At 43.9% G+C, this 16,174-nt stretch overlaps 1 protein-coding gene across 2 annotated transcripts in view; it reads left to right on the forward strand.

Moving 5' to 3' along the window:
- SERGEF (secretion regulating guanine nucleotide exchange factor) overlaps positions 1-16,174 on the forward strand; it is a 461,739-nt gene that overhangs the window by 247,126 nt on the left and 198,439 nt on the right. The gene's annotated exons all lie outside the window — the stretch shown is intronic.

Consider the following 16,174-nt stretch of genomic DNA (forward strand, 5'->3'; position numbering starts at 1 on the left):
TTTTTTTGGGGGGGGGGATTGCAGTGGGGTTTTGTTTTTACACCCACGTTGCTTTTGTGGGTGCTTTTGTGGGTGTCCTGTGGCCGCTGATCAGTGACATACATCACTGAACAACATTTTTGGCACAGGGTTGATATTTTTTTTCTGCAGTTTTTTTAAATTGTTTTTTTTTTGGAGAGTGCTGTGGTATTTTTTTTTTTAAATTGTTTTTACACCTGTTGCCTTTGAGCGCTGTTCAGTGACGGACGTTACTGACCAACATCTGTGCTCAATTTTTGGCGCAAGACCTTTTTTTTTTTTTTTTTTTAACCCCTTCAATTTTTTTTTTTTTATTGGGATCAAATTCCTGTACAAAGTATTTTTTTTTCTGCACTACATACACACTACACACTACATACCCCCCGTGTTGAAATAAAGTTTGTACCCCCCCAACACTATACACGTGTTGAAACATTACACTTACAGAAACACAAAAATAAAAATGGCATCCCAAATGTCATCCCAAATGTCATCCCAGTCATCCAGAAGAATGTATTCAGCGGAGGAGGCATATGCCATGCTTGCCTCTGACTCTGACACAGCCAGTGATGCAAGCGGGGAATTTGAAGGATTCGTCTTAAGCTCCTCTTCCTCCTCTAGTGATGAGGGACCCCCTCAAAGACGCCCCCCCCAAATGATTGATCCCGTATGGACCCCACCACCAGACAATTTTGAGCCCCAGGTTCCTGAGTTTTTGGCCATCCCAGGAATCCAATTTGATTCAACAGGTCTCAGAGAAATTGACTTTTTCAAATTATTTTTCTCTGATGATTTTATAAATTTAATGGTGGACCAAAGTAATTTATATGCCCAGCAGTTTATTGCTCAAAACCCCACGTCATCATTTGCTAGGTGGACCCCTGTAGATGCAGTAGAGATGATGACGTTTTGGGGTCTGGTGTTACATATGGGCATAGTAAAAAAGCCAGAAATTAGGCAATATTGGAGTACAGATGTTCTGTACAGCACCCCACTTTACCGTATGGCCATGACTCGGACTCGTTTTGAGATAATCCTTAAATTTTTACATTACACCGATAATGCACAGTGCCCACCCAGAGATGATCCCACCTTTGACCGGCTATTCAAAGTCAGGCCGGTCATTGATCATTTCAGTGCCAAATTTGCAGAGATGTACATCCCTGAAAAATTTATTTGTATCGACGAGTCCCTTATACATTTTAAAGGAAGGGTTAAATTCCGCCAGTACCTTCCCAGTAAGTATGGCATAAAAATGTATAAACTGTGTGAAAGCACCTCAGGGTACACCCACAGGTTTAGGGTATATGAAGGGAAGGATTCAAGAATTGAACCGCCAGAATGCCCCCCCTCCCTCGTAGGTGTTAGTGGAAAAATTGTCTGGGATTTAGTGCACCCCTTCCTGGATAAAGGTTATCACCTCTATGTGGATAACTTTTACACTAGCATCCCCCTGTTTAAGGCCCTTGGTTCAAGAGGTACAGCAGCTTGCGGTACTGTGCGCAAGAACCAAAGAGGCCTCCCAAAAACGCACGTTGCCCAATTACTGAGAAGGGGTGAAAGCAGGGGAATATGCACCGAAAATATGTTGTTGGTCAAATATAAGGACAAGAGGGATGTCCTTATACTGACAACAATTCATGGAGACAGTACCACCTCCATCCCTGTATGAGGTACCAGTACCCACACCTCAAAACCTAATTGTATCCTAGATTACAATAAGTACATGGGCGGAGTGGATCTTTCAGATCAGGTACTGAAGCCGTACAGTCCCCTGCGGAAAACAAAAATCTGGTACAAGAAGCTGGCCGTGTATATCATCCAGATGGCACTGTATAACGCTTACGTGCTATTCCATTCTACCAGCCAGAGGGGGACATTTATGCACTTTCAAGAGGAAGTCATAAAGGGCCTAATATTTGGGAACCAGCAGACAGAGGGCCCCAGTACTTCTAGTACTGGCCCCCGTATTGTACCAGGGCAGCATTTTCCTAACGAAATCCCCTCCACTGCAAGAAAGGGCAGGACACAAAAAAGGTGCAAAGTTTGCTATAAAAAGGGAATAAGAAAGGATACTATTTTCCACTGTGAAACTTGCCCCGACAAACCCGGCCTATGTATAAAGGAGTGTTTTAAAATATACCACACATCTATGGATTATTAGGTTCATCATTTCACCGTGCTTCAGGGGTCTTGCTAATGCCACATAGCACCCACCATTCATTCCACCAGAATCTGAGCTGCAAAATCCAAAAATCACTCCTTCCTTTCTGAGTCCTGCCATGCACCCAACTGGTATTTTTTGGTCACATATGAGGCACTGCCATACTCGGGAGAAATTGGGGCACAGATTTTTGGGTGCTTTGTCTCCTTCATTCCTTGTGAAAATGAAAAATTTTGAGCCAGAACTGCATTTTTGTGTAAAAAATGTAATTTTTCATTTGCACAGCCCAGTTGTATCAAAATTGGTGAAACCCCTGGGGGTTTGAAATGTACACTATACCCCTAGATGAATTACCTGAGGGGTGTAGTTTGCAAAATGGGGTCACTTGTGGGGGGGTTCCACTGTATTGGTGCTTTGGGGGTCTTGCTAATGCGACATAGCACCCACCAACATTCCACCAGAATCTGTGCTGCAAAATCCAAATATCACTCCTTCCCTTCTGAGTCCTGCCATTTTTTGGTCACACATGAGGCATTGCCGTACTCGGGAGAAATTGGGGCACAGATTTTTTTTTTTCATCATTGTTTTTTATTAAAGAGAAATAACAGAAAAAGGTAGGACATACAATGAAATATATAAAACAGTTTGTCAGTTGGGAGCAGGATTGTACGAAACAGATAGAAGACAGTGACTGGTACATTTCCAAACTCCAGCATGCGGTCAAGCATATCCTCCGCTTCAGGGACAATAAAGTCGGGAGTTAAAACCTGCTCTAATACATAACCGTGTCCTAATACCACAACAGCAAAATACTATCTATTGGTAAGAGAAGAAAGAGAACACAAATATAATTACAATTAAAGAAAAAAAGAAGAGTAAGGAGTAAATAATAATAATAATAAATAAAAAGTAATAGCTAAAAAAATAAAGAAAAAGTTAAAGAGAAATAAAGAGAGGAGGAATAGGACATGACAGACACAATAGGGAAGTGTACATACATGGGGGGACATAGGACATATAGCAGGGGGGTGAATCCAAATATCGGGGCCCAAGTCTTCAAAGAGACTTGGTCCATTTTTTAATTATATATGCTACTTATGGTGAGTTTAGGCTGGATAAATTCACTTGATCACTGAGACCTAGGGGTTGGCCGCTCTTTTCCCGGAACTCTCCCCATCTGAACCATTTCATGTGCACGGAGGAGGGGGAAGAGGAGTATTTACAGCCTGCGGTTTCAAAAACGTAGTGTTTATGTACTGCATTAGTGATATTTTGTATCGTAGGCACAGAGGGGGACTTCCACATTTGTCCAATAGCTGCTTTAGTTGCTATTAGAATGTGGCCCAGTATATATTTATCACAGCTAGGCACTGGGAATGGGAGCTGATGTAGTAAAGTCGCCAGGGGGTCCTCAGGGATAGCGACACCTAAGACTTTGTCTATCAGGGAGATAACCTCTCGCCACAGTGATCTTAAGTTCGCACATCCCCAGAAGATATGTACTAACGATCCAACAGATCCACACCCCCTCCAACAGAGATTAGATATGGAGGGCCAGATGGTGTTGAGCCGGCTGGGGGTAAAATACGCTCTGCTACATAGTTTATAGTACATTTCACAATGATGTGCGCATTTAGAGATTTTAAAACAGGTCCTGAAGATGTCATCCCAGACCGACTCAGGGAGTTCCCGAGCTAAGTCTTTCTCCCAACCAATCTGTGACACCAGCTTCCCTCCCCTGCCTAGGAGTATTATATATTTGTACCATCTGGAGATACCTCCCTTGTGATTGGAGGATGATAGGAGGAGGGACAGAGCTGGCGGAAATCGGGGAGCCTTTCTCCCTGTGAATTCTGACAACCAGTGTCGCATCTGCAAGTATTTAAAAAAGTCATGCTTAGGGATGTTAAATTGCGTCTGTAGTTGGGAGAAGGAGAGGAGGGCGTTAGTGTCGTAGATGTCTTTCAAATACTTGATTCCCCCCTCCGTCCAAGTCTCCAGACGAAGGTTAGGGATCAGGTTGTTAAACGAGCTAATGGGGAGACAAGGGGCTGGTAACAATATATCTGGGTCGGTCGTGACAACCTCTTGCCAGGCGCGCAAAGTGGCCCTAATCGATAACCCCGGGCCCGTCCATGAGGGAATCGCCTTGGCTGGTAGAAAGAAGAGCTCGGAGAGTGTGCAGTTCTTCATGAAGGCTCTTTCAATACAGACCCATGGCTTGGGACTAGACTCCACAAACCAGTCGCGGGCCTGACTCAGAATGCAGGCCGCTTGGTAACGCTCAAGATCTGGGTACGCAACACCTCCTGAGTCCTTTGGGAGCACCAATGTGCGCCTGGCAATGCGAGGTCTCGCTCCCTTCCAGATGAAGCTGGAGAATAATCTATTGATCCTAAGGGTTAGCTTTCTAGGGGTAGATCTAGGTATAGCTCTAAACAAGTATAGAAGCTTGGGAAGTAACGTCATTTTGGCTGCCGCTACCCTGCCTAACCAGGAGATTTCATGTAATAGCCAGTCCTTTGTAAGTTTCTCAAGCGAGTTAAGCAGAGGGGCGTAATTGCATTCGATGATGTTGGGTTCCCTGGCTAGCTGAACCCCTAGGTATTTAATGGCTTGAGTTTGCCAGGCGTATCTATACTCGTCTTTAAGTCGCGCTAGAGTCTCAAGAGGGATATGTAGCGGGAGGGCTTCAGTCTTGGTCGTGTTGAGTTTATAGTACGAAATTTTTGTGTAGAGGTCTAGGATGTTGTGTAGGATAGGGAGGGAGGATGTGGGGTTTGTGATGCATAGCAAGATGTCGTCAGCGAATAGGCTGATTTTATGTGAGAGTCCTCCAATTGTCGGACCCTCGACTTCTCGGTTCTTCCTGATTGTCTCAGCCAGGGGTTCTATTGCTAAAGCAAAGATAAGGGGAGACAGGGGGCAACCCTGCCTAGTCCCGTTGGAGATGCCAAAAGGTGCCGAGAGGGTTCCATTGGTGAATACCCTTGCCGATGGGTTAGAGTAAAGAGACATAATGGAGCCCAAAAACCTTCCCTGGAATCCGAATGAGTCTAACACTGAGTTAAGGTACCCCCAGTGTAGCCTGTCAAAGGCTTTTTCTGCGTCCAGGGACAGCACCAACAAGGGCTGTCCCTGGTGCTCACAGTATTCCATAACATTAAATACCCTGCGGGTATTGTCTGGCGCCTGCCTCCCTGGGACAAACCCCACCTGATCTGTCGCTATTAGTGAGGGGAGTAAGGGGCATAGGCGATTGGCTATTAATTTGGCGTAGATTTTTACATCAACATTTAGGAGCGCAATCGGGCGATAGTTAGCTACTAGGGCTGGTGACTTACCCGGTTTGGGGATGGTAACAATTTGTGCCTCCAACATCTCCCTAGGAAAGGAGTGGGAGGATGAAGCCTCGTTAAAGACCCGTAATAGTACCGGGGCTAGCTCGGGCTTATATTTTTTGTAGAAGTTGGAGGGGTATCCATCCGGGCCCGGGGCTTTATCTAACGGGAGATCGTCAATCACATTCTCGATCTCCCGGAGGGACCAGGGGGCATCTAGGAGGAGACATGTCTCAGGGCTCAGTTTAGGTAGGTTCAATGTGTTCAGGAAGGCCTGAATGTCGGATTCTACAGGTTGGGGGGTTTCAGCATCCGATTTTAAATTATATAGCTGAGTGTAGTACTCGGCAAATAGGTTGGCTATCTCGCTCGGGTCGGACACCCTAGCCCCTCCAGGAGCCGAGAGGTACTGAATCCGGGCCTTCGCCCTTTTCCCTCTCAGTTTACTAGCTAAGAGTCTTCCAGCCTTATTACTGAAGACGTAAAATCTTTGATTCAGGCGAGCTAGGTTGCGCTGCACTTCCTGGAGGTAGAAACTGTTCACCTCTTCCCTAGCTGACAGTAGCTGCCTGTAAATTGATTTATTAAGAGGGGTTAGCTTATGTTCCTCCTCTAGCCTCGCCAGTTTCCCCTCTGCGGTTTCTAAGTTGATTTTGTGAGCTCTTTTAATCCTAGCAGCTGCCTGGATTATTGAGCCTCGGATTACAGCTTTTAGCGAGCACCAGTGGTTGAACGTGTTGGTGTAGTCAGGTGAATTGTTGTCTAGGTATGATGTGATATCTTGCTGAATTGCGTGAAAAACCCCTGGCTGAGACAAAATGAACCTACCCATCCTCCAGGGGCCGGGGATCTGATTGCGCGCGTCTATGTCCCAATCAATAAGGAGTGGGGAATGATCCGACCAGGACATGGGGAGAATCTTGATGTCAGATATGGATGCTAACGTCAGTCTGTCCGTCAGTAGCATGTCAATCCTGGAATATGAGGCGTGGGGGTGGGAATAGAAGGTGAAGTCTCTCTCCCTCGGGTGTTTGACCCGCCATGCGTCGTAAAGGTCAAACTCTCCCAGTATCTGTCCAAGGCCCGTAGGGGACCTGACACTGGGAGGTCTCGGTCTGCCGGGGGAGATTCTGGGTACATTAGATCTGTCGACTACCGGGTCGACAACTAGGTTAAAGTCGCCCAGCATCAGGATGGCGCCTCTAGCGTTCCGCTGGACCACTGCGCAAACTTTCCTGCAGAATTGTAATTGTTTGGAGTTGGGGGCGTAGCATGACACCAGGGTGACATCCTTTCCCTCCAAAGACCCCACTAGAATAAGGAACCTTCCCTCCGGGTCTGAGATTTGGGACTTTAAAATGAAGGGGCAAGATTGTGAAAATAAAATAGCTACTCCAGCCTTTTTGGTCTGGGCATTCGCCATATAGCAGGAGGGGTAGCGGCTATCGGAGAATCGGGGGGGGTCAGAGCTTTTGAAGTGGGTTTCTTGGATGGCCACTATGCTCGCCCTCTTTTTATGAAAGAAGGATAGAGCTACTTTGCGCTTTTGGGGAGAGTTTAGGCCCTTTACATTTAGTGTAATAATTTTAACCTTAACCATAACTCACAGGGATATGTAGCGTAACGACCAGATAGCGGATGTCACAAGGGGGCGTTGTTTTGGATACCCAGAATGAACAACATAAGGGAGGTGAGCTAGAGACAAGGGAGGAACACACATAAGGATAATCTAAGGAACAGAAATAAAACATAAACAACTGAAATAGAGAGGCTCTCAGGTGAGCCCAAGTGAGGCGCCAAAGTAGTAACACCTCACGCATGTGGAAAGGGGGGTAGCAACAGGCTGCCCCCCGCTCCCCTCGGGGGAATTTATCTATTGGTGTAAGTCTAACATTGTGAATTTTCAAGGCTATAAAAAAAAAATTTCAGCTCTAGAGGGACCCCCCGCGGCCAGACCCGTTGTCCGAGTAGCATATAGTACTACCCATAGCCTGATTCGCCCAGCCCGCTTAGTCACGGGGTAGGCATAGTGTACACGTGGTCAGCCGCCTGGGATCCCCCCGAGCCCAAACCACAATCAGACCTCAAAACAGTCAGAGTATATTAACAAAAGAAAGAGAGAGATTAAGGCAAAAAGCAGATAACTCTACATTTCTATTTTTATAAAGAACCTGGAACTGTAATATAAAGTCCACTGCTGAACCTCCATCTTGAACTCTAGCTGTGTTTCTCGGCCACCGACCAGTCCGGCTGAAGTCGGCGGGAGGGAGAAGAGGCATTGGGGCCATCTGATGTGTTCCATCTCGCGATCAGTTTCTGGCCCTCTTCCACACTCGAGATGACAATTGTAGAGCCTTCTCTGGTCACAAGGAGTTTAGTCGGGAAGCCCCATCTGTATGGGATAGAGGCCTTGCGCAGGGCTGATGTGATCGGGAGGAGGGAGCGTCTCTTAGCCAATGTGAACTGAGAGAAGTCTGGGGCACAGATTTTGGGGTGCTTTGTCTCCTTCATTCCTTGTGAAAATGAAAAATTTTGAGCCAGAACTGCATTTTTGTGTAAAAAATGTAATTTTTAATTTGCACAGCCCAGTTGTATCAAAATTGGTGAAACCCCTGGGGGTTTGAAATGTACACTATACCCCTAGATGAATTCCCTGAGGGGTGTAGTTTGCAAAATGGGGTCACTTGTGGGGGGGTTCCACTGTATTGGTGCTTCGGGGGTCTTGCTAATGCGACATAGCACCCACCAACATTCCACCAGAATCTGAGCTGCAAAATCCAAAAATCACTCCTTCCCTTCTGAGTCCTGCCATGCACCCAAATGGTATTTTTTGGTCACATGTGAGGCATTGCCGTACTCGGGAGAAATTGGGGCACAGATTTTGTGGTGCTTTGTCTCCTTCATTCCTTGCGAAAATGAAACATTTTGAGCCAGAACTGCATTTTTGTGTAAAAAATGTAATTTTTCATTTGCACAGCCCAGTTGTATCAAAATTGGTGAAACCCCTGGGGGTTTGAAATGTACACTATACCCCTAGATGAATTCCCTGAGGGGTGTAGTTTGCAAAATGGGGTCACTTGTGGGGGGGTTTCACTGTATTGGTGCTTCGGGGGTCTTGCTAATGCGACATAGCACCCACCAACATTCCACCAGAATCTGAGCTGCAAAATCCAAAAATCACTCCTTCCCTTCTGAGTCCTGCCATGCACCCAAATGGTATTTTTTGGTCACATGTGAGGCATTGCCGTACTCGGGAGAAATTGGGGCACAGATTTTGGGGTGCTTTGTTTCCTTCATTCCTTGTGAAAATGAAAAATTTTGAGCCAGAACTGCATTTTTGTGTAAAAAATGTAATTTTTCATTTGCACAGCCCAGTTGTATCAAAATTGGTGAAACCCCTGGGGGTTTGAAATGTACACTATACCCCTAGATGAATTCCCTGAGGGGTGTAGTTTGCAAAATGGGGTCACTTGTGGGGGGGTTCCACTGTATTGGTGCTTCGGGGGTCTTGCTAATGCGACATAGCACCCACCAACATTCCACCAGAATCTGAGCTGCAAAATCCAAAAATCACTCCTTCCCTTCTGAGTCCTGCCATGCACCCAAATGGTATTTTTTGGTCACATGTGAGGCATTGCCGTACTCGGGAGAAATTGGGGCACAGATTTTGGGGTGCTTTGTCTCCTTCATTCTTTGTGAAAATGAAAAATTTTGAGCCAGAACTGCATTTTTGTGTAAAAAATGTAATTTTTCATTTGCACAGCCCAGTTGTATCAAAATTGGTGAAACCCCTGGGGGTTTGAAATGTACACTATACCCCTAGATGAATTCCCTGAGGGGTGTAGTTTGCAAAATGGGGTCACTTGTGGGGGGGTTTCACTGTATTGGTGCTTCGGGGGTCTTGCTAATGCCACATAGCACCCACCATTCATTCCACCAGAATCTGAGCTGCAAAATCCAAAAATCACTCCTTCCCTTCTGAGTCCTGCCATGCACCCAACTGGTATTTTTTGGTCACATATGAGGCATTGCCATACTCGGGAGAAATTGGGGCACAGATTTTTGGGTGCTTTGTCTCCTTCATTCATTGTGAAAATGAAAAATTTTGAGCCAGAACTGCATTTTTGTGTAAAAAATGTAATTTTTCATTTGCACAGCCCAGTTGTATCAAAATTGGTGAAACCCCTGGGGGTTTGAAATGTACACTATACCCCTAGATGAATTACCTGAGGGGTGTAGTTTGCAAAATGGGGTCACTTGTGGGGGGGTTCCACTGTATTGGTGCTTTGGGGGTCTTGCTAATGCGACATAGCACCCTTCCAACATTCCACCAGAATCTGTGCTGCAAAATCCAAATATCACTCCTTCCCTTCTGAGTCCTGCCATTTTTTGGTCACACATGAGGCATTGCCGTACTCGGGAGAAATTGGGGCACAGATTTTGGGGTGCTTTGTCTCCTTCATGCCTTGTGAAAATGAAAAATTTTGAGCCAGAACTGCATTTTTGTGTAAAAAATGTAATTTTTAATTTGCACAGCCCAGTTGTATCAAAATTGGTGAAACCCCTGGGGGTTTGAAATGTACACTATACCCCTAGATGAATTCCCTGAGGGGTGTAGTTTGCAAAATGGGGTCACTTGTGGGGGGGTTCCACTGTATTGGTGCTTCGGGGGTCTTGCTAATGCGACATAGCACCCACCAACATTCCACCAGAATCTGAGCTGCAAAATCCAAAAATCACTCCTTCCCTTCTGAGTCCTGCCATGCACCCAAATGGTATTTTTTGGTCACATGTGAGGCATTGCCGTACTCGGGAGAAATTGGGGCACAGATTTTGTGGTGCTTTGTCTCCTTCATTCCTTGTGAAAATGAAACATTTTGAGCCAGAACTGCATTTTTGTGTAAAAAATTTAATTTTTCATTTGCACAGCCCAGTTGTATCAAAATTGGTGAAACCCCTGGGGGTTTGAAATGTACACTATACCCCTAGATGAATTCCCTGAGGGGTGTAGTTTGCAAAATGGGGTCACTTGTGGGGGGGTTTCACTGTATTGGTGCTTCGGGGGTCTTGCTAATGCGACATAGCACCCACCAACATTCCACCAGAATCTGAGCTGCAAAATCCAAAAATCACTCCTTCCCTTCTGAGTCCTGCCATGCACCCAAATGGTATTTTTTGGTCACATGTGAGGCATTGCCGTACTCGGGAGAAATTGGGGCACAGATTTTGGGGTGCTTTGTCTCCTTCATTCCTTGTGAAAATGAAAAATTTTGAGCCAGAAATGCATTTTTGTGTAAAAAATTTAATTTTTCATTTTCACTGCCCAGTTGTACCACAATTGGTGAAACCCCTGGGGGTTTGAAATGTACACTATACCCCTAGATGAATTCCCTGAGGGGTGTAGTTTGCAAAATGGGGTCACTTGTGGGGGGGTTCCTAACTTTTAGCATCTTATGGTGCCTAGAAACCTACATGGTGCCTAAAAAATAATCTCATAAAAAGGAGGCTCCAAAATCAAGTAGGTGCTCCTTCTATTATGAAGCCTGTGGTTTGGTCAACGTGCACACTAGGGCCACATATAGGATATTTATGAAAACAAAAGAATTGGGGGAATCAATTTTTAGTCACATTTCTCTAGTAAAATCTACTGTGTTCCTTAGAAAAATGTATTAAAATTGCAAATCTGCAAAAAAAAATGAAATTTTGAAATTTCACCTACACTTTGTTATAATTCCTGTGAAACACCTAAAGGGTTAACAAACTTCCAAAATGCTGTTTTGAATACTGTGAGGGGTGCAGTTTTTGAAATGGCATCATTTATGGGGGTGTCTCACATACAAGTCCCTCAAAGTCACATCAGAACTGAACTGGTCCCTAAAAAAATCAGTGTTTGAAATTTTCTTGAAAATTTGAGAATTTGCTATTCATATTTTAAGCCTCCTAGTGTCCAAAAAAATTAAAAGGATGTTGAAATAATGATGGAAACATAAAGTAGACATATGGTCTATGTTAGTTATTAACTATTTTGAGTGGTATGATTATTTGTCTCACAAGCAGAAAATTTAACATTTTGAAAATTGCTAAATTTTCCATTTTTTTTACGACATTTTGGTATTTTTCACAAAAAAACACAGACTGTATCGACCCAAATTTACCAATAACTTGAAGTACAATGTGTCACGAGAAAACAATCTCAAAATCACTGGGATAAGTAAAAGCAAAAAAAAGTTATCCCCACTTAAGTGATACCTGTCAGATTTGAAAAAAAGGGCTCTGTCAGGAAGGCAAAAACAGGCTGCGGCGGGAAGGGGTTAATCGCCTTGAGTACTGCTGGAGAAAGTGCGCTATATAAATTACTTACTTACTAATTACCAGTGACAAGCACCAAGGGTGCAAATTCGCATCCGAGCGAAGCAACCAGCATAACCCCTACTGAATGACATGAACATTTTGTCATTCCGACCCAACACAATCTCCAAAATCATCCAAAATATTGTCTAGTCAGCACCCGGCATTATTGTCACTGTGCACATGTGCTGTCACTTTGGGGTTTAGTTACTTAGATGGGAGTTCTGTTGAAGATGGCTTGTTGCTATGGGCAACAAGCCCGGTCCGGATGGTGTGAGTTTGCGCATGCCCAATCCCCCAGTGAGAACGCCTTTGGTGAGTTTCACACTCGCTGCAGCGTTTCCTCACTGATGGGTGGGCAGGGGGAGGGCGCTGGGGTCCGACCAGCGTTTCATGGGCATTGCTACAAAAAAACGGCCAGTGTGTATGAGCCCCAAATGTTACTACCCAGGGCTAAATGTAATAGGTTGTGGGAGAGTTTTCACTTTATTTTTATTTTTTTTAAGCAGCAATCATTTACACTGCAAAACCAGCTTGGATTAGCCATGTAAATGATTGCCGCTTTAAAACTCTCCCAAACTCTCTCACTTTCTGATTCTCACACCCTAATATATATGGGGGGTCATTCTGGTTGGCTCGGTAAGCTGAGAAACTCGTAGCTTACTGAACCTCTGCGACGCTGCCCTTCCGCCGTATTATTTACATTATACTACATATCTCTGTGTGTGTATATACTATATAAATATATATATATATATATATATATATATATATATATATGTGTGTGTGTATATATATATATATATATGGGTACAAGAGAGAAGGGAAAATCAGCGCCAAGTATTACAACAGGTGAGAGCGGAGCTGGGTGCCTAATAAAAAAACTGTCCCCCCTACTGGTATTAAGGGGTGTCTGCTCAGGTCCTAAAAGAGGCAGTGGTGTGCTGTCTCTTGGTTCGGGGTAAATGTGAAAAATATTTAAGAACCCGGCGACATTAGTTAATATATATATATATATAAAATAGGCTTAATGTTAAAAATAATAAGTTTATTTTACAGTGCAATGATACAATCAATAAAAATGGGGGTAGGGGTATCTCGATGGAGTAAAAAATATGGAGAATTTACATATAAAAAGAGGAGTAGAAAATAGTTACCAGGACCTAGTAAAAACGTATATAAACCGGCTCGGTAAGCTGAGAAACTCGTAGCTTACTGAACCTCTGCGACGCTGCCCTTCCGCCGTATTATTTACATTATACTACATATCTCTGTGTGTATATACTATATATATATATATATATATATATATATATATATATATGTGTGTGTGTGTGTGTGTATATATACACACACACACACATATATACGCCGACCGCGGACGTGGGGGACGGGCTCCCGCCTTAGCCTTCTCGAAGCCTATTTAGGTAAGAGATCTTACTTACACCACTGTTGTTTTTCTGCACCTTGAAAATGGGGTATATCCCCGAAACGTCGGTTATTTGCACCTATGTTGATTGGATAAATTGATTTTCTCACCAAGTCTACGAGTGCCGCCATTATTTCTTCCATATATATATATATATATATATATATATATATATATATATATATATATATATATATATATATATATATTACAAACTATCCGTAGAAGCAGAGTTTTGGTTGCAGCAATAGCAGCAGATGGATGAGGTACACAAATGACAAATTGACAAGAGGTTATTAATGACCAAAATGTGTGACTCTTCCCTGGAGGGGGGGGGGGGGGGTGACAGTAAGAACAGGTGTCCCCATGCCCAATATAGCCCTGATGAGGCGACCAGAGGAGCAGGTATACAATACGGCGTTGCTGGGTGGTCTTACACTGTCTTGTTACAAATGGTGAAATGGCTCCAATTCTGGTGACACTTGGCATGACGTTCCCTGTACAGAACTCCAGCCAGAAATCCCCATAAGGCACATACAGTGTTTCTGCCAGGAGGTTTATACTGTAATGATTGTTCATCGCCAGTATCCTGTAGTATGAACGCAGTAGCCATGTATAGACACATATGTGTTCTTACTGAGCCCTGCATTTGTATTACAATGCATGTATTACATTATGTATTACAATGTGCAGTGGTGTCACACAACCCCTTGGCAGGTGACACCTAAAGACATTCCGCATCCCTTGGACCCTCGGCTTTCCCATAGAATCATTTCATGAGCCGGCAGACTCACTGCGTACGCTGCGTAACAAGACTGTAACAGAGCACATCTGTATATATGAATTACATATGAAAACTACTCATTCCACACATGTCACAGTACATTTATATATTCTCAATGTATGTAACATAGGGGGTTATTCTGATTCACTTGGAAAAGCACAATCACTCTCTAATGGACAAAACCATGCTGCACTGCAGGTGGGGCTGATGTAACATGTGCAGAGAGAGTTAGATTTGGGTGAATTATATTGTTTCTGTGCAGGATAAATACTGGCTGCATTATTTTTACACTGCAATATAGATATCAATTTGAAGTAAAACCCCACCCAAATCTAACTCTCTCTGCACAAGTGACATCTGCCCCCCTGCAGTGCAGCATGGTTTTGTCCATTAGAGTGATTGTGCTTTTCCGAGTGAATCTGCACATGTTACATCTGCCCCACCTGCAGTGAACATGGGCGTGTCCATGCATCCTCGGGGCGGGCGGATGATGCCACATGACATTAGCGCCCGTCCCGAATCAGCCATCTCCAGCCACAATAACAGTCAGTCTAGGCTGACTTTTACTAACAAAGGGGAAAAGATCATTTGTTGTGGAACGTATTCTAGTGCGCAGATTCGGGGGGGGGGGGGGGGGGGGTTGGCAGGTGGTGGGCGGCGGTTCTCTGCTCAATATGTTGCAAATATATGCAGCATAGCAAACAGGTTCACGATTTTGCCCATTTTGAGTACAAATTTGCCCTGGGATCAGGTCTGAATTAGGGCCATTGGGCCTAATTCATGTCTGTATGAAATTCTAATAGCGTTTATCTAGGCTATGGAACTGCTAATGTTAGCAAGCGACTCTGCAATGCAACGAGACGCCAACACGAACCCATTCTCAGTTGCGCACACATTCGCAGCCGATATTCAGAATGAGTAACATCGGGGTTAAGGCCTGGGCTATGGCCACGGAGACTGGGCACACTTGGCATTTTTGCACGTATGAGCTTGCAGCCATCGGTAGATGACAAGCCTGTGTGTTCACAACCACTCCCTGTAAATCCCCCGTTACCACCTCCAAACGTCCTCTCAATCACTTTCTATTGAAATGTTGTATGCATAGCGAGATCGCAGTGGTCCCTTCGCGGCTGCGCAATGTGCTCACAATACTAGCGCAGTATTCCCAAAATTGCTCCGCGGAATGATCATTCCCATTGTGTACAAACAGGATACATGCCTTGTGAATAATAATGCACTTACTTAAAGACCAGTTTATCACACAAACGGTAGAAGCTCCAACTCGTTATAAGGCAATATTGGATTTGGTATTAACAAATAACATAGATCTAGTCTCAAACACAAAAGTAATTGAACACCTAGGGAACAGTGACCACAATATGGTTTCACTGGAAATCAACAGTAAATTACATCATAAAGGATCGGCAAAAATACTAAACTTCAGAAAAGCTAAGTTTGAAATATTCAGAGAAGCCCTAAAAAGAATTGTGTGGGAAACTGTTTTTGAGGGGGAAAATGCTGAGGAAATGTGGGATACTCTAAAAAATGTACTCGAATCATTAACTATTAAATACATTCCTAAAGTAAATAAGGGTAAATTCAATTAAAAAAAGCCACCATGGTTGGACAAAAAAGTTAGGTCAGCAATCAACAATAAAACAAGAGCATTTAAATTCTATAAAAATAACTTAAATGAGGAGGCATTCACCAATTACAAAGAATCAAACAAAATTTGCAAAGGGGCAATCAAAGTAGCTAAAAGGGATTATGAAGAGTGCATAGCCACTGAAAGCAAAACTAACCCCAAGAAGTTTTTCAAATACATAAATAGTAAACGTATAATTAAGGACAACATAGGCCCACTAACCGATATCACTGGAAAAAGTTTTACGGAGGATAAGGGAAAAGCAGAACTGTTAAATGAGTTCTTGTCATCAGTGTTAACTAAGGGAGAGCAGACTGTGGAATGCACACATACCACAAATGGGATGAACAAGCCAGACCTCAATATTGATTTCTCTACCGAGGAAATAATATTGAGGCTCAGCAAAATCAAAACAAATAAATCACCTGGGCCAGATGGGATTCAT

The sequence above is a fragment of the Crinia signifera genome, chromosome 11, assembly GCF_055691185.1.
Source record: "Crinia signifera chromosome 11, ASM5569118v1, whole genome shotgun sequence".
NCBI lineage: Eukaryota > Metazoa > Chordata > Amphibia > Anura > Myobatrachidae > Crinia > Crinia signifera.